Source organism: Amblyomma americanum, chromosome 1 (assembly GCF_052857255.1).
Source record: "Amblyomma americanum isolate KBUSLIRL-KWMA chromosome 1, ASM5285725v1, whole genome shotgun sequence".
NCBI lineage: Eukaryota > Metazoa > Arthropoda > Arachnida > Ixodida > Ixodidae > Amblyomma > Amblyomma americanum.
This window is the reverse complement of record NC_135497.1, coordinates 496028711-496052481: the sequence shown is the minus strand read 5'-3', so window position 1 is coordinate 496052481 and position 23771 is coordinate 496028711. Positions and strand designations below refer to the sequence as shown.

The following is a 23771-nucleotide window of genomic DNA, read 5'->3' as shown; positions in this document are numbered from 1 at the left end:
AACTTGGCACCATAGAGGCAATCAAGGGCGTTGTCAATGCGTGGGAGACCCAGGTACAAGTCCTTTTTACTTATCTTGTTCAGGTGGCGATAGTCAAAACAAAAATGCCATGAGCCACCCTTTTTCCTCACAAGAACGACTGGCGAGGCCCAGGGGCTGTAGGAGGGTTTGATAATGTTTTTAGCAAGCATCTTCGTAACCTCAGCGTTGATGACCTCGCATTGACGAAGATGGCAGCTTTCTGGACGTTTCGCTGCAGAAACCGCAGTGCAGTGACATCCTGCTGCTGCTCACAGTCGCGACCAAACCGACATCTACTTCCGGTGTTTCGAGCAATCAGGTTTGGCCGCTGCAGCAGATTGTGATGCTTTTGATGATGACACAAACTCAGAATACGGACCTTACTTGCAGTAGACAGGTTTCTGTTTCCTAATTCATGCTATTTTTTTTGCAAGAACCACAAGACAGTGCCAGGACATGGTGACAGCCAGCACTTTGCATGTGCAAACAAGTTTCTCATAGAAAGGTGAAAAGTCAGGCATGTTTTTCATAGCGTGAACCAAAGCCTATGCACGAGCATAGTGTGCAAATCCAGAATAGCAGACTACAGCAATGAAACGTTTCGATATTTCACAATGCCAAAAATGGTTTTATGGGAGTTAACGTCCCCAAGCGACTCAGGCTATGAAGGACAACATAGTGAACGTCTCTAGAAATTTCTGACCACCTGGGGTTCTTTAACGTGCACTGACATCGCACAGTGCACGGACCTATAGAATTTCGCCTCCATCGAAATACGACTACAGTGGCTGGGATCAAACCCACGTCTTTTGGATCAGCAGCCGAGCGCTACAACCACTGAGCCACCGCGGCGGCTCAATGCCAAAAATGGAAACTGAAGTGTTAAATTTTTTTCAATGAACATTTTCTCTGATATGTATACATGAGGTTCCATAGTGCAAAATGAAGGGACAAGACACAAGTGCCCTTGTACTTGTGGCTTGTACTTGTGTCTTGTCCCTTCATTTTGTGCAATGGAATCTCATATGTGAATGACCCACTAGCCTCAATCACCCTTTGGGAAAGTGCTTCTACTAACAGCAAAAATTGTTTAACTATATTTGCTAAGATAAAAAGCCCTCTCTAAACTCAGTGCTCATTTACAACTATTTGCTTTTATGTTCCTTTATTGCCATATAAAGTTTTTATTATGGGTCACTTTGACTGTAATATGAAGTTTCCTTGCTATATATTTTTAAAATTTATTTTTGCAGTCGTAGTTATGTTTTATGGCTAACAGTAGCGAGGCTGAGAAACCTCGTCGCCTCAGCAATCCCCATAGTTGAATAGCTCTTTTAAGGAGTGTAGACAACTAATTAAGTATACATTGATAACCATGTGGTATCCACTTATGTATGCAAAATAATTTATATTCGAATTTCTCTGTCAGAATGCTGGCTCCGACGTCAAAGTTGCATATAGGTCACGTGGGGCATGTGAAAACAGATATAATCACTGCTTCGTTGCATTAATTCACTGCAATGCTAAGCCAGCAGCCTCAAGAACCGAAATAATGAATGAAGGAGCAGCGATTTTATTGCTGTCTTCGCACGCCTCACGTGGTCTATCCGGAACTTTGACATCACTGACCTGTTGAAACCAAAACCGAAATTGCATGACAGAAATATTCAATTGTAAATTTGTTAAGAGTTGCAAGCAAATATCACGTGATTATCCATATATACAATTTTATACATAAAGTGCAATGGTGTCAAAGCTATTCCTGTTGTTTGTGCTGCCTGCATCTGTGGCCAAAAAGTAGTGCGTTCCTTGTGGTGGGAAGAAAATATTAAATACTTTGCCTCCAGACTTACTACATGTTACATTTGTCATGAGCTTGATTAAATGCACTCTTATCGCTGACGACACATTGTCGCTTTCTCGTGCCTTAGAACACTACACCACACAAGAAACGCTGAGTAATATGCCTCCCTTTATTTTTTCGTGCGGACTACTTCCGTACCTTTCTCAGCGTTGCACCTGATGTATGAAACGGAGTAATGTCTTATGCATCACTACAATGAAGAAAACATGCCACCAAAATTAGGTATCTATACTTCTTTAAGAAACTCGCAGAAACGGTGGCGCCAGCTTTCCCTTTAGGTAATATTTAGAAACTCTATGATGAAGACGATCAGTTGCTTGAGCATGACAACATGGCCTGGGCAAGGTGACAGCTTAAAAGCTTTTGTGCACAGTAGAGATGGACTTGTTAGCGAATAATTTTGTAAATAAAAACACCTGCACGCTGCAGTCAATGATGACCAAAATTGAAGGAACAGTCACAGCCAGTCACAGCGAAACGCTTATAATACAGACCATTGACCAGGCTGAAACTGTATGTAAACACGATCAACGGAAAAGAAGTACTGAAGCAAACAGGTGTAGGCACGTCATCGTTCACAATCGACTAGGCCATGAAGAAAGCATCGTGAACAAGAGCAGGTTTACTCCAGACGCAAGACGTGATATTTGTTCACAAGTGCGGCGTCTTTTTCCATGTCTGCTGTTTCAAAACTGAAAGAAATGCAAACTAACCATCACATGCACCAGCAGCCTCAACTCGAGTACAATGCTTTGTCCGCACATTTAGCTTTAAGGCAATGTAAACAACTGTAAGGCTCGGTTTGCTCCTACTCACGACGCGCAATATCGTACTCAACTGCGAGATTTCTGCGAAGAACATGCCGCCGACGTATGGGACGACCGTTGCTGTGAGGCGTTTTGCCCTCCCGTTCAAGAAGAGGACACCAAGGCAGGCAATGCAGGCCCAGCAAGCTGCGTCTTGTGCACAAAGCAGACACACCTCATCATCTTGGAGCTCACCAGAGCCCGTGTTTGCCCGCCGCAAATCCTTTTCGGCACTGCGTCCCATCACAGATTTCCTTGAGTTTTTACCGCAAAATATACTGACAATAACCTGGTTTCTACTTCAGATTAACTCCCAAATTGCTTAACGGGCAAAAGCATGAAGAACCCGACGCCACTTTACACTCCTTTCCATCATGGCGACTTCAACTTTGGATTGGATTGGATATTAGACGATGCGTCAATTAGGCAAGGCAACTATAGACGTCCTCTTTGTTAAAAGATGAATAAAATAAAAACGTTTCTGATATAATACGCGCAAATTTTTTTTCAGAGCTATAAGTACATAAATCGTACTAGTGCGCAAAATACCATTCGCAGAGTATGACACAAACGAAACCGAAACTCTTCACATCGCGCCGCTTCTGAAGCGTTGAAATGCGCGCGCTAAACTATTGCGCGAAAGTTTGCAAGTTCTCCGTGGTGTGTCTTCTGTAAGCCGACAGCTACGCCTAGCTGAGTGACAGCGACCTGCACAGTCTGATCGCATCCCTTAATGACAATAAAGTTGGCACCATAAAGTGCGCCATGGACCTTGGGCCATCCACATCTTTGCAGGGGAATGAACCGGCCGCCGGCGCTCTAGAGTGCGTGGAAGATTGCAGGTCATCCACTAGTGTTGTGAAGGTGCTCCGCTGCAACTTGTCTGATGGAAAAGCCGCAGAACTGTGGGTGCGCCAATATAGCACGAACACTAACACCTCCTGGATTTGCGAGAAGATCCAAACAAACTGCACCAGGTAAGCGAAACTGCGGTTTTGGCATGACAAAATGTGATGCGTGTTATTCAAATCAGGATGTATATGTAGGTGGCTCCGGATTAATTTCAACCACCTAGGGTTCTTTAAAGTGCGCTGACATCGCACAGCACACGCGCGCCTTTCGCCTCCATCGAAACGCGGCCACCACGGCCGAGATTGCAACAGGGTCCTCCGCCAGTAGTAGAGCGCTCTCGCAATTATAACCTCAAGAATTTTGGTGTCTCAGGCTTGTTTGATATAAAGTCCCTTCATGAGCTTTATGAAGATCTATCCATTCATCCATCCATCCATCCATCCGTCCGTCCGTCCGTCCGTCCGTCCATTCTCAAGGATGGAGGAAGCCGATGTTGCATGCAAGCAGCTTGAGGAGCCCTAGACTACTGTACAAGCAACAGTCGCAGAAGGCATATATACACTTTATGGAGCACTTTCACAGGGTGACAGATCGTAATGGCTTCAATACAACGAAACAATGTATAAATTCAAGTATAAAAAAATTGATTCTTTAAAAAAAAGACTAAAAAATTCAGGGGCACTTTGTTAACCTAAAGTGCGGTGAGGCGATAGCCTTTAGCGCGGTGTCACTGATGTGTAGTTAAGATGTTAATTAAGTACACAATTATTTGTGAATCTTAAATGCTGGAGACACTGGAGGGCATTTGGGAGGCATCCGCCTGATTCGACGCCTTTCTGCAAACACTCTCCAGCGACGTAGACAAGAACTACATGTACGTTGACAGGAAGTAGAGTAGTCGTTAGCACGCTTAGCTGCGGAATGGGAGTATGGTAGTTTGAATCCCATCGTGCACAAAGATTTTTTTTCTTATCGAAATGAAGAGTGTCACGGACGGATGGACGAATGGACACCGCGAGTATGAGCCATTAAAGGCTTTCGCCTTAATAATGCAGCTTAAAATATATACAATTAAGTGTGATGAACATATTGATTAGAGGTAAGAGTTCATAAGCAACTTGATTTCTGACAGAGTTTGGTTGAGAATTTCTTTGCCTCTGTTGTGACAACTGTTTAGAACTTTGGGTAGGTGACACTGAAGCCTTTGATCACCATAATTAGTACGGGAGCTGGTAACTTTCCACACATCTGTATGATGATTTAGACGTGCTGATGCAGACTGTTGCAAGTTTGCTATTTCAGTTAATGTCATGCAATGTTTTCAAGAACTGAAATAAAATTGTTTTATCGTCTTCGGTTATAGATCTGCTGATTTTTAGGAAGATTATATTTTTTGAAACAGGTTAAGTGTGCTCTGTATAAGGTAGGTTTTCAAAAAAGATTTTTTTTGCAATAATAGAAGTTTGTTAAAGGAGTATAGATACCTAACTTTTGGGCGCGTGTTTTCTTCTTTGTAATGATGCGTAAGATATTATTATACATGGATCACCACGTGTTATTCTCCTACGACCGCTGAATAATTTATAATCGCATTTCTTTCTCGTGCTGTTTCGGTTTCAACAGCCTAATGAGGACTGTGATGTCAACTTGTGTTTACAGGTCACGTAAGGCATGAAAAAACTGCAATATAATTGCTGCTTCTACATTCGTTGGCATTTCGTCTCTTGAGGAAGGCTCACTTCAGCACTGCAGTAAATTAAAAAAAGAAGCAGCGATTATACGGATATTTTTCCATGCCTCACGTGACACAAAAGCACTTTTTGACATCACAGCCATCGTTCAAATATTGAAACCGACACAGCATGACAGAAAAATTAGATTATAAATTATTTACCAGTTGCAGGTGAATATTGAATGATGATTCATGCGTAGTAGTGTCTTCCGCATCATTGTAGAGAAGAAAACATGCCATCAAAATTAGGTGTCTATAGTCCTTTAATATTGGATTCCGCTGTCGAGCGCCATACCAAATGGGAATACTGTATATTAAATATAACGTATATATTGTATATATGTTATGTTGTGATGATAAAAACGTTTGCAAAGGTTGGTCCTTTGTTTGTTGGTTTGGTTTTATAGAACTTTAGTTAACGTCCTAAAACGGCTGAGGCGAGGGACGCCGTACTGGGGAGCTCCGGAAAATTAGTGACTACCTAAGGGTTCTTTAAAGTGCACTGACACTGCACAGTACACGGGCCTCTAGCATTTTGCTTCCATTGAAATGCGACCGCTGTGGCTTGGATAGAACCCGTGTCCTTCAGGTAACTAACAGGGAGTGAGGAACAGAGCTTCAAAAAGTTTCTTTTGATGAAAATAACCCTCTGTATTGTGCTCAGTTCTTTCATAAAGTGCAATAATTTCTCCAGGTGACATAGGTTGACTGCCATCAGAGCCTCTAACTTTTATCTCGGTGCGCCACTACCATCTGTTCTGGCTTGACATTCTTTACAAATTCAAAATGTAAATCCTTGCGGAAACCCCCAGTTTTCCTATCGTTATTGTCATCATAGGGAAAGGTGTGCAAGAATATGCCAATAATTTAAACTTGTCCAAAAAGTTGACTTCGTTCGTTTAAGGATTTTGGTAAACTGCGTTATGAATTTTTACCTGTTCATTAATTATAATAAGCTATGGCTGTAATAACATTTCATACTGAACTATGAAACAGTACTGAAGTATGAAGACAAAGAAATCCCTTCCTGGCTCAAAATTTCAGAATTCCTCAAAACTTTTCATAATAAGCATGCCTTATGAGCACTATTTATTTTAGCTCTCCCCAAAGGCACAAGGCACATATATCACACATATATCATGTATGATGTCAAATAATGGCACATAATTTGCTCCATATGCAAACTGTTAGGCCATGTTTTTTTTTGCCCTGTAGAGGCCTTCTCAGTTATTACACTCCTTGATGTGTCTGGATTCATTTCAAATAATTTGGCTTGCCTGCTTTGCACAATTACATAAAGACTGTCTTGTTAAGGTCATTAGCAAACCTCATAAGGCCTACATTATGCACGTGTGCACTGACTGTGGCATCTTTTGGTTCTTGTAGGATGGTCTTCCACAAGGTGTGGCGGTGCCAGCATAATCCACGTGACAAATCGTCACACCGCAACACCTCGTGCCCAGCGAAGCTGGATATCAAGATTAAAAAAGTGAATCGCGACACTATGAAAAATGACCTGTTCCTCTGCCGGCAGACACCTCTACAGGCCGTTGTAAAGGTGTCGCAACACAACCACAGCCTGCAGTCAGCTGACTCACTAAGACTTCTTCGACCCAGCGAAGAAACAAAAACTGCTTTTCAAGAATATTTTGAAGGTGGAATGACGACAGCTCAAGCAATAAGCCACCATGAGAGGGTTCTCACTGAAAAATCAAATGGGCACACCCTGCTGGCAAATTCCATGGCCAACCCACCACCAAGGAGTGTTTACCGGTGGCACCAGGAATGGCGGAGTCAAAAATATGGACCCCAGGGTAACCCGTCTTTAACGCTGCAGAAAAACAAGCCCAGGTATTTAGCCCAAGGTAAGCAGGATTACCTATTCCAAAAAATTCCAGCATTATTCTTTGAAATTTTTAATTTCTGCTACTGCTTCCAATCCTGATAAGTGTTTGCATCACCACATATCAGAGATGTAAGTAATGTACAGTTGTGTGATGGGGAAGACATTCAGGAAAATACTTTGGACAGGTGCTGTACACTCTGCAGTGATTTAGCTCTTCATCATCCGGGCAAGGCAGAGCTAACGCATTGCCAGCATCTGTGCTTATTCATGAGAGCGTATTGCGAAAACAAGACATGGGCCATCATTTCCAAGCTATATTAGCTGTGCATTTTCAGTGAAAGTCCTTACACTGTGGGAAAAAAATTTATGTTATAAATTAGAGTCCTACATTCATGCAAAGAAGAAGCGTGGAGTAAGTTCAGCAGGGTGCATTGCTGGGCAAGTTGGTTTGACATACTCAAATATGCAACACTGGCAGACGACGGAAGTCATCAGCCAGTGCTGCATATATGAATGCAGTAAGTGCTCAGTGTTAATTGCTGACTTCAAAATTATTCTTGTACGCCAATGCACTGCACATTTAAAAGCTGTGTAGTGACAGACCTGTGCCATGTTTGAGCACAAAAAGCCATAAACAGAGGCATTTCCATGAAATAGTCTCAATACTACACTACAATGTTACAAAGTTCTAAAAGCGGCACTGTTACCACAGTTACCTCAGTTATTGTCAGTCTACGAAGCCATACCGAAATGATGTGTGTTCATTATTATTTACCTGAAAACACCTTAAATGAAATGAGGCCACAATGCAACTCACTGTAACTCTAAGTTGTCTGAGAAATATACATGAATGGTAGATGGGCAATACACTGCATATGTGTACACTCAAGTACATCTTCATCACCCATTTTGAAGAGCCAAAAGCATCATAAAATTGAATACAGCCGCTTTTATACATTTTCTCCTTCCTTCTGTGTATCTTTGAGTAGAAGGATTACCTGTTCGTATGACTACTGTAAAAAATTTATCACCGCCTCTACTGCTGTTGCACTGCATGAGTTGCAGGTTCTTTGTGTCCCACTAGTCCTAATTCTGACAAACTGGCTTATATTTACTGTTGAGCCATTGTTAGAAAGCTGCAAAGCATTGAAGGCAACAAGAGAACTGATGCATGACATGATAAAGGAAATGAACCATGTAAACAGTGCACCAACTCAGGCGGTGCAAAAAGATTCTCAGCATTACGTAAGCGTAGATGGAGACTTTGCAAGTCACTGCTGGTGGTAGCATTCCATCACGCGCACTTATCAATCTATGATTATTTTTAAAAATGCATACAGTCATTTGATCACTTCAATGATATAAAGGTAATGAATAGATTTAGGCAAAGAATCTATAAAGTGCTGCCAGAAACTCAAGAGCTGTGGTATACAAGAGCGATAAACTTCCTGGCTGAAAACGTGCTAATCCTTGTTCACTGTCCAGAGACCTGACCAACGTGGGAGTTACACACATGAGCAACATTATCTTTTAGAGTAAGTGAGAACAAATTTATTGTCGACTTTGTCGCTTACGCTTGCTGCGGTGGACAGAAGAGGAATATGGGAATATCAGATTTGCCCTGCTCTAGATTTCTAAGGAAAAACTAAAACTGTTTATTAAACTTTTTTTCGCCAAGAGATTACAATACAATATCTTTTTATTTTGCATTGGAAAAAATATTGGCAATATGCTAAGATAAGTGGCCTCTACAAAGCAATGTAAAGCGTGGCTAAACCAACCGTGTCCTTCATTCATGTATCAATAGACCCCTACTTTTCCCTTTCTTAGCAACCCAATTCCCCAACAAATGGTCTTGAGCCTCCCTTTCTATATAAACAGCTCATTCATTAATTCATTCATTTTACATGAAACATCAAACTGCTCTGAAAATGCACTGTTAAGATGCAAAGATATTAAAAAGACTGTCTTCGAACAAGCTTGTGTTACTAGAGGGAACATTCTGTGATAAAAATTTACAATGCACAAATAAAAAAGACTGCCTTTCAACAAGCTTATATGTTATCAGAGGCAACATGCTGTGATAAAAATTTAAAATTCATAAAATCTTCTAGACAAAGTACTACCAGTACAAGAGCTGGAATATGGTATGTGGGAACACCTGCATCAGGATTAGTGACTAGCTAAAATTAGTGATAAGCACTTGTTCAAAATACCTTGCACACCAGTTGCAGTGCGGAGTAGAAACATGTTCAGAGTGCTGTGGTTTTATAAAAACAATAGCGAGCAAGCTTGTGAAGTCAAACATACTGATTTTACTTTACTCCGCTGCTGTAATCCATAGTGAGTAATAGAGAGTTCTCCTGTATACATAAAAATGTTACGAAAGCTAGCTATTGGGCATAAAGAGAAACACAAAAGGTGGAGAGGCTAACCCTCATGTTTATCAGTCTTTTCATGCTCCTTCAATGATATGCTTGTTTGTTTTGCAGGGACAGATGTCAGCATCACGAGTGTGGCAGATGACAGCTGGGCAGTCCTTGTCGTCACACCCGTCATGCATCAGCAGCTGGAGTCCGCACGTGACATTATATTCGTGGACTCTACATCATCATGTGACGAAACTAGGAGCACCATAACAGTGCTGCTGACAGCCACAAAGGCAGGGGCAGTGCCTATTGCACTCGTCATACACAGCTCCCAGACCTGGGAGGGGTACAAACAGGCCTTCCAGCAACTCAAAAGCCAGCATCCATTATGCTTTGGAAACAGCCCGGTTTGTTGCTTTATTGAATTATGAGCAAATTAGAATAACATTAATTTTTTTTGCAAGACTTCCCATCCAAACTGCCTTACTATCCGAAATATGACAATGGTGACAGATTGATGTGGCACGATATTGTATTTTGATTTGGTTTTCTGTGCGTCTTACAACTTTTACGTCTGACACTTCTAATATGACCACTGTATTTTTCTCTTAGATGCCTATTTGTCATATGCCCTGCATTAATGCTGCTACGAAGTGTACCTTGTACCTATGTATATTTTTGCCTTTAAGTTTTGCCACGTACAATAGTTTATTTACTTTTTGCCTTCCATCTCATGTTGTATTAATTAGTTTCTCTTGTACATATGCCACTTCTTGTCCCTCTTACTCAATGCATTTGTGACCTTTGTAAGGTATTATGAATAAATAAATGAATAAATACAGTGCATATCTAAAACCAAACACAACTGCAGGAGAAGTTGGGTTTATAATGCAACAAGCTGGACAATTTTTTGGTATAGGTTCAGTCACATGTCAGGCGAAGGATTACCAACTTTCTTTTTCGAAGAAGATTGGATAGAGGCCAGGACACATGACAGACAAACAGCTGCGTGTCGAAATTAGCAATTTTTTGGTTAAGGCGTGTCTGCCTACAAGCTGATTTTCTCGACCATGCTGCCTTTCAAGGCATGTTTCCGCCAAGGAATTTTCAAAAGGAAACACAATGCAGGAAAAGCAAGCTACCAATTTTTCCACCAACTCATTCTTGGTTTTTATCAAGGAACTCCTGCAGACTGCTGCTGCAGACTGTTGCTTTACCCCTCATGTAAATCCCTCACCCAAGGACCCTTGAGGTATCTATAACAACAAAAAATAAAATCAAGCACGTTCCTGAATTCTAGATGAATCTTTAGCTTAGTTTTGAGAAGTTATGTAATTAGCTGCATAGTCATCCTTTTCTTCTTATCTTTCCAAGAGTTCTTCACAGTAGAGAATGCTTTCTTCTCTGACTGCTGTTGCAAGGCAGATAGGTTAGAAAATGAAAACCCTTTGGAGTGGCTATTTATTCCTGGCTATATGACCTGATCGAACTCAAAAAGTGGTTATTTTGATAAGGTCATGTTTGGAACAGAAAGTGTGATTTGGAAAACCCTCACAAAACATGGGCTAATCAGTAATCATAATCAACAGCATTGACTGCTTTTTTATACATGCCGAAGTGCTGGTCAGCATTGGTGTTAATGTCCACACAGTAAGTACATGTCCCACTACAACATTTTAAACATGGGCTGTAAGTGCCTCTGCATTTAGAAACCTGCCACCCACAGGCTCTAGTATGTGCCAGAAGTAAGCATAAATTTTTTTTAATCCTCTTGCCACAGTGTTGGCAGAATATTCAAGAAAAACAGGGCATAGAGTTGGCAGATGGGTAGAATGTTAAAATACAATCTTGCCGAGGTGTATACGAGTGCGTCAGCCTGTTGGTTTATGCTTGTGATGGGTTCCTTTTCACCTTACAAGCTCCAGCTGTGTTTATGACTGACAATTCAAGACCCGAAAAAGATGCCCTACATAAAACATGGCCCAGCGCACGACAGCTGCTGTGCCACTTTCATGTTCTACAGGCCGAATGGCGTTGGCTGACCTCCACAAAGAACCAGGCAGCCAAGGAAGAGCGACGTCACTTGATGAGAGCTTTTCAGAAGGTGATGCAGACACTGTCATTTGACTACCTGCCTAGGCCATACAATACAAAAGAAAAGAGAGACACTCTGCACATAAAACACTTCGCCATGCCCATTTTGGCTGAAACATTGCATTACTCAGAAATAAGAATGTACAGCTAATATTTAAAAGGACGCTAAGGGTAAACTGAAGTTGGCCTGCACTGATAGATTCCTGCAAATGAAAAGAGGCTAACCACACCCCTAATGATGTAGCTTTTAGAAGTGAACAAAGACAGAAAAAAATGAGAGTTATCGCTACCACAACTCTAACAAGCAAACTAGAATGACATTAAGACCTAATCTTATACGTAGATTCCCAAGGCAAGGATCCATCACCTCCAACTTCTAAACAGTGATCACAGAGCTCTTTCCAGTCTTGACGGCATGAGTTTTAGTCAAGTGGAGGGAAGAAAACAAGTGTTTCATTTTTACAGCCAACTTTCTAAGAAATAAATGCCTCTTTCACTGCCATATGACTGTGCGGCACTAGTCATATTGTTTTTGATTTTTAACGAAGTAAGTACAACATGCAGAACCTGGCACATATAGTGAACACCTTGAGGTAAACATACTCACGATGACAGGAAAAGAATTCCATGCACTTTTCCTGTCACATACATAGCCTCATTGCCATGCTTCACAACAATGTAGCAAACACAGATGAGAGAGACTGGACATAACAAGCACTTGTTGTGTCTAGTCTCCCTTTCACCCATGTTTGCTGCACTGTTGTGAATCATGAATATATATCAACTCGCCCAACCTTCTATACTCTCATTGCCACTTGACTCAATGGCCACTGAACTGAATGGAAATCCGCTGGTGCCAAACTTTAGTTTTTTCACTCGCCATTCAACTCTATGGGGATTAACTTAACAGAGGTATGAAAATGCAAACAGATAATGTCAAGAAGCCATGAGAACGACCACATGGTCAGCATACATTGGAAAAAATACACAGGATTGAAACAAGAACAATGAAAATTTTCTGTTCATTATTTTATTAACTGTTGACTTAACTAACTCCTTCAGAAATTACTTTTTATTCGATCATCAAAATAACAACTCCGCAGATTTCCAGAAGTAAGCAAAGCAATACCATCTTTTTTGTATGCCACGTCTGTATTTTGCCGATTTTGCCCATTTGAGCATAACTGCATACTTCATGACAACCAAGAACTGGCAATGCCCTACTGGTGCTACAACACAAAGAGAAAAGAACAGATAACAATTTGTTTGTGAAAGTATCACTGGAAAAAAAATAAATGCTTCTAGCTGAAACGAAATGCACAGTGTTACCTCCCATCTCTGTCTTTGGATTGTACCTACTTGCAAAGTGTGCAGTGCTTTATTTTCTGAACATGTGTGAATTAAAAACTGCATTTACAACAATAACAAATGTTTTCCTAATCTGCTGCTTCAGGCCGAGTGTTCCTCCCGAATGTAAGTTACCTAGTTAGATATATCTTTTGCCAGCCAACAGATTTCATGCTTTCTTATTAACAAATTCATATCTGCGACAGCAACACACATGTATGGCCCTTGAAAAATTTTATGGTCATTGACTCCTTGTGCATTTAGATTGCTCATGTGACAGAGGATCCCTGGTGAGAAAAACTAAGCAAAGTTAACTGATCGAGAAAGGATGATGAGGAATGCAGAAACAGCTTGTACTTGCGCAAGACATTGGTCCAATCCTTTTGTGATATAAAGACATTCAGTTCAAAAATGAGTTCACGTGTTATGGTACAGAAATAATGGTACGCAGCTAGTAATACAAAACACCACTGTATGCGTAAACGATATGCTTTTTTTGTTCTGGTTTCAGATTCTGTATGCAAAAACAATGGAAGAGCTCCAGACAGCTAAGGAAGAGCTTCACTGCCACAAACACGAAGCCTTCATAAAGAGAGTGGAAACCTTCCTTCAACACCAGCAAGAGTGGGTGCTCCTCTACCGTGCAGGCACAGTCACCAGAGGCCATAACATGAATAATTATTCAGAGGCATCCATACGAATCCTGAAGGACATCGTTTTGTGCCGCACCAAGGCTTACAATGCAGTAGCCCTGGTAGAGTTTACGATCACAACTTGGGAAAAAATATTTTGAGGCACGGTTGCTAAGGCATGCGCATAACCGTGACTCCTCCCACCGTGTTGCATTCCAGCACCTGCTGCAGAAGCTGCCCAATGATTTCGCCAAGTCCGTTGTATAGGTGGATGGCGCTTTGTATAGTGTGCCAAGCTCATCTGGCACCAGCTCTTATGAAGTGGATGCGGACATTGGCTTCTGCAGCTACTGGAGAGGCAGCCAAGGTGCTTTTTGCAAGCATCAGGCTGCTGTCCAGAAGGCTTTTGGTGGCTGTTTTCCGAACAGCCCGGAGCTGACGCCCGAAGACCGCCGACGGCTCGGCTACCTGGCACTGGGTGACCGTTGCCCAAACATAGAATTCTTTCTTCCAATGATGCCAGGAGGCAATGAAGAGGTCACAGTAGCCTGTACATCGGCACACAGTGAACAGGCTATGCATGCAGATGTGAGCCAGCTGCCAGAATCTCCTCCCGGGCCATTTCCAGACAGGAAAGAGAAACCTGAGGTACAGTGGAGCATTAATCCTTTCAACTATTATAATGAACTATTGTAGAAGCGTAACAAAACTTCTTGGAGGTTAATCGCATAGTCATCACTTTCAGCATAGTATATCCCTGTGCTCATTACCTGGCTGATAAGAATATTGTAATGAACCACTAGGTTGTGGACAGTTTCTGTTATGTACTGTGTGCAGCAGGGTTAAAGTTTGGGGCATGCTTGGCCTAACTTGTAACCAGCAGCTCCATAATATTACATAAGTGTGAAACAATATATGAATGCAAGGCCAAGACACGCACCACCAACATCCCATTCCCAATAGTGTTATATCTTGTAGTGAGCCTTCAGATAATTTTTGTGCATCTTGAAGCACTGAAAAGCACATGTTGTGTTTGACATACATGAACACATTATTACACTACATGCAGTCATATACATGCATGTATATATGCGTGCATGTCTATGCACACATGTATGGCAAGCATACAGTTGCCACTAGTGAGAAAGTTCCTTTTCAGGTGAGAAGGCCCTGAAGGTCAAAATAAAATGAAACAGCAGATCATGCATCAGTGCGTTCACCTTCATTTGGGATGGCGTGCATGCATGTGTTAATGATTACAGTGCACATATATTCAGGAAGGGCAACCTCCTTGAGAATACTGACAGGGTGATAAATCTAATGGCCAGGATCGAAACTTCACTTATTCTTGAAAACAGAGAGATAGATGCAAGGAAAGGCATAAAGGATCACCAGGAAATGCCCAACAGGCTGCCCTACATGAGGAGAGGGTAAAAAAAGGACAAAACAGAAGAGAGAAGGAAAGTAACACACACAGCAGTAACACACAGCAGGGAAACAAAAGCATGCAGCATCAACAGTGATTTGCATATGCCTTGTCGAGTGCTGCGCAGAGATTGCACAATAACAGTTGTATCTTACACTTTGGCCAAACGGGCGAGTTGGCTGTACATTTTTAAGGCGAACAGTGCGAAAGACATAGCCGGAAAGCACAGGAAACACAGGATGAGCACTCGTCCTATGTTTTCTTTGCTTTCCGTCTAAGTCTTACACGCTGTTTGCCCCTTAAAAAAAAGCTTCATCTTGACTGCCAGCTTGAATGCTAGTAATCACAGGTTTGGCACGTTGTGCAGACTTGTAGGCCCGATGTAGCCCTGGTTTGCACTTTGCTGAAACATATTACATAACTGGTGGAATGCACAGCAAGTGCTACACAAGACATTGCTCTTCGTAGATTTTACTGGACTAAAAAATCATGTTACGTGTAAAAGACACACGAGTATCACAGACGATGATGCCAACATGGCTGCGTTTGAAGTTGTAAAGGGACCCACAAACGAGAGACATTAACATTGTTGCATCATACCTTTAAAGGCGGAGCTCAAGCATCCGCCAAATTTTTTTTTGCCTGCATTCAACACTAGTTCAGAAGCGACTTTGGACGAATGCTGGCAAGCCTCATTTTTCCTCGGGTCTACTGAGGATAGAACATGTTACAATGCACACAATGGACACTTTACGGAAAAGCAGGAAAAGTAATGCGAAAAAAAAATGACTCAGGAACATGCAAACAACCTTAACAGACACAAAATCGAAGTGTTCAAAATTTATCCAGAATCCCCATATTATGATGCCCTTCATAACTACAGTCACTTCAGAACAACTTTGCCCCACATATTGCACTTGCCCACATATTGCAATGAAAGAAAACAAGCACTAGAAATTGCACCTTGTGCACCTGCCACAGCTGCAGGTAAACATTTGAAAGGAATGGAAAATAAAAGAGTATAGGAGGCTTTCACACCTGGCAGAGCTTAAATTACATAACTGGAAGAAAATAAACAGTGTGAAGCATCCGGGCCTGCAGAGCTTACAAGAATTAAAAAAATGATGCTATGGCACATGGCAGAGATGATCTTGAATAAATACAAAAACAGAAACCTGACAGAGAAGCAGACAATGTAAATAAACAAACACATAAAACAGAAATTTTAACAAGCAAACTAAAAATAGTTCAATGAGTCTGCACCTGGCAGAGAAGTAAATAATGTTCTTGAATAAATATAAACATATGAAGAGGTTCTTTCATAAAAATAAAAACAAGCAAATAATGACATAAATATGAACAATTCAATGTGGTGCAGGTGGCTCAAGCTGCTTTTGTAAGATTAGCGTCAGTAGGTTCACATTCTGGATGAGCAGCTCTTGCTGACCATTTCACACCTGCACAGCATCTGTCACCTCCCATATGGCCTGCATGTAAAAATACTTCCAATTACAAATTATTACTGACAACCAATTTTGAGATCTCGCTAATGCTTTATGTAAAATTTCAGGTGCTGAGATATTTTAGACAAAGTATGGCTGTAGAAGACTCGTGTCAGTTTCATAAACTCAGCTGTCCCTACCACCTCCCACAAGAGGCGTCAAAACAGAAGTAGAGGTGCTCAAAAGAGAGCACTGATATTTATGCTTCAGGTGACGGCTTCAACTCTTCAAAGTGCAGTGTGCGCAGCGAGTACACACCTCCAGCATGCTTTGCTGAAAAGCAGCGTCCTGGCGGTTCCGGGCGTCAGTAAGGGAATCCAAACGATGCGATTCATACAGCATCTGGCGCAGCACCTTATTGGCCCCATCGTCTCGCCGTCGCTTCCCAAGAAGGCTAGGCGTGGCACGCGTTGAGGGCTGCAGTGGGGGCTCTGGTGTGTGCTGCTGTGAGGGCTGCGGCGAGGGCACCGGTGTAGCTGTCGGGAAAGAAAATGTGCTCATCACGTGGTGGAATACGCAAAACATTTGGTACAATGTGTTAGAGGACTTGACAAAAATATACAGGACAGCAATCTTGGGCAGCATTGTAGTAGCATATTTCATGTGCACATTTGCTAGACTGCTAGACTGTCACAGCCTCACTGCAAGAGAAATAAACATTCTGCACTGCGTGGCAAAGCCAGAGAGAGATAGTTTTGTGTGTACTGTAGAATCACTGCAGTATTTTGGCTACTGCTGCAAATGCTGCCAGAGAGTATAGTGCTATTACTTTCAATCAGCTGCCAGAAAGGGTAGTATAGAGCTTGAATAATGGAAAGCCAACTCACGATCTGTGGGGCTCCGTGTGTCTTGTCGACAACTTGCTGAGGCTCCCCGTTCATCTCCTCTGCTGTAACAGGGTAAAAGGTGCGGCTGATTGGTACTGGCAAACCATGAAACTAAAAGAGCACTAGCAAAAGAGAAGCAATCAATAATGCTCAACCACTTGTCTATGCATTCCTGCACCTCCTCCGAGACTAAAATACACCACAGATGGAATAAACAGTGCTAGCAAGGCGCAAGGCAAAGACATCATGTTTTTAAACGGCCGACTCCTTGTTGTTGAGAATCGACGTAAGCTGGATCCACAGCTCGCGCTTTTCAACAGCTGTGTATGAGTTTGTTAGGTCGGCAGAAGCCCGAGCCAAGAGCGGATGGCTCTTCATAGACTCTATTACGATTAGCTCTTGCTCACTAGGCATTCTTCGTGTTGGCGCCATTTCGAGACTATAATTCCCGCTTAGAGAATTGCAGCAGCGAACACAGCGGGGAAAACAAACAGGGAATAGTTGCTGTTCCGCTTTTCGAAAGCAGGGAATAACAGGGAAAAACCTTTGCTCTGAGTTCGGGCTAATAAGTTTTTACAGGAACATATGCGTGTGCTGCGCTGCAGCAACTTATAGCACAGCCAAGAACGACCGAAAACGAGCAAGGTTGTTAGCGTGCGCCCAACCGCCTTGCTTGGTTCTTGCTCCTTCCCAACTGAATCATTTGTGCCAGACGTTTATGAAGCCAAAAAAGTTGATTTTATCCAACAAGCCGTGCTTCGTGGACGCCTTGTATTTGCTAAAGTGAAAGAAAAAGAACCCAAATCATATGCTTGGCATGTGGCATCTTTAAACCAATAACACAGGCTTACCTCAAGTTGTCTTCGTCGATTTTCGGGCCCGACGTTTCGTGCAGGTTCCTTTCTGGAGGCCCGTGACCTTCACTGGCTTCGATAATTGTTATCCGCTCACTTTGGACAACCAAATAGAACCTTGATTTCAGACGACGCCTAAAAAAGCAGGAACTAGCCGTGGGATCAGCTGTTTTTTAGAAGGCCGCCATGTTCAGTGTTTACATCTGCCAGCGCGCCCTCATGGCAACAAAACTTACCCACGAAAGCAGTTATTTGCAAAAGTGAATGTCCTTCTTGTTTTACTTCATGGCAGTGAGAGTGAAATACACTTTTATGAAAGAATAAAACAATGTTTATTTTATTCACTGCGTATTCTTATAAAAAAGTTAGCATACGGCCCCTTGCCGTGCAAATTGGCCTCTTGTCGTGCAAATCAACTCTTCCGGGGCGGCACCCTACTAGCCATTGGTTGATTCCGCGTTCCGTCACGCGTTGACGTCTAGCCTTGTCGTCATGCTGTCGTCATTTTGACGTAACGCTCTACAACTTTAGAGCGAGTTCCGTAATTCGGGCCCTGGCCAAGTATGGTCTGCGCTACACGACCGTCTTCTCTGATGGAGACAGCCGGACTTTTCATGCTTTGTCAGAAGCTAAAGTGTACGGATTCATAAAGATTGACAAGGTTTACATCAACCACGTTCATAAGCGAATCGGGACTGCTCTGCAGAACCTGGTTGATAGAAAGAAGGCTCAAGGTGAATCTCTTGGCGGAAGAGGCAAGCTGACGCAGGACAAGATCAAGATCACCAACTACTACTGCTATGCCCTGAGGAGCAACAGTAATGACGTTCCAAACATGAAGAAGGCAGTGGAAGCTACACTCCTGTACGACTTCTACAGATGATGTCCCGAACCACTCCAAGTGCCCTGAGGGTGCTGACTCTTGGTGCAAGTTCAACAGAGCCTTGGCCAATGTTGAACATCCACCTCTACACAAGAGTGCCCTCCCGGCTTGTGTTGGGGCTGCTCTGGAGCCAGTGTTTGCAGGGCTCAGTGGTGAGAACCTGTTGGCACGGTGCAGTGAAGAAAGACTCAGAATACGAGTGAGAGCCTACACTCTCTCATTTGGACGCAAGCTTCAAAGAATGGGAATGCTTCTTTGGAAAGTGTGAAGCGGGCTGCTGAGGCTGTTGCCATCTACAACCAAGGAAGGAGGGCAACTAATGAATCCATCACTGCAAGTCTGGGCAATGCTGTTGGTGGCTGCCTTGCTCGCCGAAGCCTAGAAAAAGACGCCGTGCATTTGCGCAAGGCAAATGGAGCTCAGCTAAAGAGCACTAATACAAAATAGAGACTGACAAGGCGGCACAAAATGGGAGCAACTGAGGATCACAGTCCTGGACTGCTATGAAGAAGTCCTCCAGCAGCAGAGGGCAGCATGCTGCCTAACATCCAGGCGGTTCTTTTCAAAGGCAGGGTAGGAGACGTGTCAAGCGTCGCACCCAACGGTCCTTTTCAGGACCACCCAACTGCTTGCCATGGTGGAGGCTCAGATCTCCTTGGCTCCGGACCACTAGGTCTCTCAAAGAAGTTTTCAGGATTTAAAATATTGTCTTTAGAGCTCAACACCATAGCCCTGCACTCCATTGTCTCTAAACAATGCACCGATAACTTCATCAGAAATCAATTTTTTACAACTTCATCACGCTTACATCTTCGACATTTTTTTATTAATGTTTCCTTGGATGGAATAAGACACTTTTTGTTTTGCTTTGTAGGAAAACAGATAGAAAAAATCTAAGTAAAATCCATTGTAGAAGATTCCTTCTAAAATTTTCTGTAGTCAGTGTCAAAACTTTAAATGCGATTTTCTCAGCTTCATATTTTCTGCCGTCACTAGCCTTACGGAACTTTTTATTGTTTTTTTGGCGCTATTTTAATAAATTTTACACTGTTAACTTTAGAAGGAATTGAAGTGTGGAGCTATGCTATTTTTATGGGGCTAAGTTGAACATATCAAATTTTGTGAACAATAATACCAGCTAATTATATTCCAGAATTGTGATGCAACATAATTGAACATTTTTATATGATTGTTTACCTTAATAACAATATAAATAGCATAGCCCCGCATGGCAGGTCTTTGGCTACTGCTACATTTTAATAGGAACCAAAAAATGTTCAGGGAAAGTGTCTTAATGATCCGTAAGAAATTACTTATTTTGGCTTGTTACTTTTTCCATAAGTAGAGAACTAATTGAGATAAGCTGAACCTAATTATATTTTTGAAAACAGGAGGAAGAAATACATGTGCATATTTAATTTTATTAAAATATCTCTAATAATAAAAAATTTTTGTTTTAAGACCAGTGTCTCCCCTTAATTGATGCCACCTCCTCGGCATCCGAATAAACGAGCTCCGAATGCAATAGACTAAGTGGGACTCTGACGCAAACTGTTTTATCAGAGTTAATGGGGGTTAACGAAGAGGAATAAGCATTTATTGAATTGGGTCAAATTAATGAATTTCCCAGTACAATGTTGCAGCTGCTGCTGCTGCTGCTGCTGCTGATAATTTCACAGACGATACTATCAGCAAGAAATAAAACGCGAACCAGAAAACAGAAGCAGCAATACAAAAGCAGCTGCATATAAGCTCCTAGAGAACGAATAGAAGCGCAGTTGATTAGCACTTCCGAAAGAGAGTGCTTGCGCTTTCGAAGTGAAATTGCCCTCGGCAAGTATTGAACTTCCCCTGGCTAAGAGCTTATTTTTTGCTGTTTATAGAGCAGTTGTGTTGTTCCTATTTCATTTCTTGCTGATGGTACATATTCCTCTCTTGGCGGCACGCGGTACCACCAGCAATAGTGTCATTTTAATAGAATTTATGCAACTTTTGTCTCGTAGCAAGTTTTACAACACTCACTTGATTCAGCTGCGAATGATGCAACTTTGTAACCATCTGCACCGAGATCAACGAACTGAAAGCCGCCGGCGCGGACTGCCGTGAAGGGCGGCAGTTGCACCATTAAAGGACCTGCACAGCTTATAAAGCTGACCTCGGCGCCCTTTGTGTTGCGGCGCTTTCCTATGCAAACATCACATGGCGCCACTAATGCTCTTCGGCAAAAACCCAGAGTTGGTGGCTTTCGGTTCATCGATTTTGGGGCAGACGATTAGGGGTTTGCATCATGCGCAGCTGAGCCAAGTAAGTACCGTTGACAAACTTACTACGAGACAAAAGTTACTGCAATACCCAAGTTCTGTGCGCAGTTTCAGTGTAAATGAGCCAGCGGTTGAGGGGAGAAAGTTTTTAAAAGCTTGCACTGTAAAGATGCACAATATTGTATGCAATATCTTCACTGCATGCAGGCTGACTGCTAAAACTTGCCTGTCACGTATTAGAGCATGGTACCCCTGAAGACCTGTGAAGTGTAGGAGTCAGCCAGGCCAGTACTTTAACCATTTCAGACAATGCTCACCACTTTCATTCAAAAAACAAAATTTCTCGCCTAAACAGTCCATGCAGACCTCAAAAAAAGCCTTTTTGTCTTGCAATATGAAACACCAACTGTCATCACCTACAGAAATGCACAAAATTAAGCACATGACAACAGTTGCAGATAGTAACAATGAAGCACCAAGATTTTCCAAAAAACTACTTCGTGGATTGTGGAATCACATTTCACACTAAAAAGCAACAATAAAATGGCGTTATAGGTGACAAAATCTGTCCACAAGACCATGCCAAAATACATGCTGCAAAGCTCACCAATTTGAGCAACACTACTTACTGCGTTCATCAGCTAAAACAAAAAGCAACCAAATTGCGATAAGAAGAGTGCTTTATTCATATTGTGACGAAGAAGACGACGAACTGCGCAGTGGCGCGGGCAGGAGCGCTCGCGCTAGTCCAGCAGCCATTAAATCATCTCATTTCCATCGATCATCGTGTCTCTTTCTTCGGCTGGCTGCCACGTAACATTTGGTGGAGGTGCTGGAGTCCCTTCATCGCCATCCTGGTCCGGGAGCTTCGACGTCCTGCGCCTGCCGTGGTCGTCGGCCGTGTGTGCCTGGTCCGCACCGCCCGGCTGTGCCCAGCCCGCCAGACCTGAACCGACCTCGCCGCTTACCCCAGCCCCGTCCACCGCCCCGACCACTAGACACGACGAACTGACCACGTTGCCGCGACCGGAATGACCCGACCGACCCGAGACGCTGCCCACACGTGAGGACACCGCCCCCCCTGCCTCTGCCGTTCGGTGCGTCCAGGGACATCGGCCGTCGTCTCCTGGCAACCTGCGGCCCGGATGCTTTGTGGACCGGGACTCATTCGCCGATCGTCTCATTCACCGTGGCGGCAAGCCCTTCACCTCCTTCTTCTGTATCCAACCATTTTACAAGCCCATCGTCATCTGCAGCATTTCATCTTCAGTGCCGATCTTCTCGTTCGCGATCGGGACGATCACTCGGTGGCCCCGAGTAGTGTGACGAAGAAGACGACGAACTGCACAGTGGCGCGGGCAGAAGCGCTCGCGCTAGTCCGGCAGCCATTAAATCATCTCATTTCCATTGATCATCGTGTCTCTTTCTTCGGCTGGCCGCCACGTAACAATATGAAACAAACCTATCACTTCTAGTTGTAGTAAACTCTCAGAAAAAACTGCATTTGCTATGTACAAAAATGTATACACAGCATCGAAAAGCACAGATCAGCATTTAATAGAATTCACTAAAACTAAAGCTCTGACCACCAGCCTCTCATATTTGAACGTAGAAATGGACTTGGTCAGGGCATGCAATGCAATTGCTAGATAATTGATGGTCATTAAGGGCAACGAATGGACTGGCTGCCAAGAGAAGGCAAGCATAGCAGGGGGCATCACAAATTTAGGTGGGCGGATGAGATAAGTTTGTGGGGACAAGGTGGCTGCAGCTGGCACCGGACAGGGCTAAGTGGAGAGGTATGGGAGAGGCCTTTGTCCTGCAGTGGGCGTAGTCAGACTGATTTCGGGCGTAGTAAGCACTATTTCACATGGGACAACAAAAATGTAAAGAGCTCCGAAATAACCTCTATGCAAAACTAGACCGGAGAATCGGCAGCGCCTAACAAACGCAATAAACCAACCAAATATGGCCCTTTCTTCCTCCTATACAATTTCCATGCTCAACCCTTTCAACACAAAGCAAAAGGAAAGAGTAAAGCAGCATATAAGTTTCTTCTTGTAGCATATGAATTCGGAGTGTAAATGTAGTGGAGAAATTTAACAGTATGCTCTTGTACATAACATGTGCAAACTTGTCTTGGAAAAACATTGTAACAGACCTTGTAACCAGATGATCAATGAGGTCCACTACTTGACAAGCACTCCTACCACAAATCAAATTATTCTTAACGACTAAAGGCCGCTGCGGTGGCTCAGTGATTACGGTGCTCGGCTACTCACCCCAAAGGCATGGGTCCAATTCCGGCCGCAGCAGTGGCGTTTGGGTGGAGGCGAAATGCTAAAGGCCTTTTACTATGTGACAGCCGTGAACGTTAAAGAACCCCAGGTAGTCGAAATTAATCTGGAGCCTTCCACCACAGTCTCTCTCATGACCAGAGTTGCTTTGGGACATT

The 23771-nt window shown here is 42.9% G+C and overlaps 1 long non-coding RNA gene across 2 annotated transcripts; it reads right to left on the bottom strand.

The window, feature by feature from the left end:
* Positions 1 to 7453: 7453 nt before the first annotated feature.
* Positions 7454 to 23762, bottom strand: LOC144116106 (uncharacterized). 2 transcript variants are annotated; one of them, XR_013311733.1, is made up of 4 exons: positions 18170 to 23762; positions 17319 to 17377; positions 16750 to 16967; positions 7454 to 16476 (listed from the first exon to the last, which is right to left on the bottom strand). It is a non-coding gene; the product is annotated as an uncharacterized LOC144116106 (long non-coding RNA). The 2 variants fall into 2 exon arrangements; XR_013311732.1 differs by having other exon boundaries at positions 17319 to 17380; positions 18170 to 23721.
* Positions 23763 to 23771: the final 9 nt, after the last annotated feature.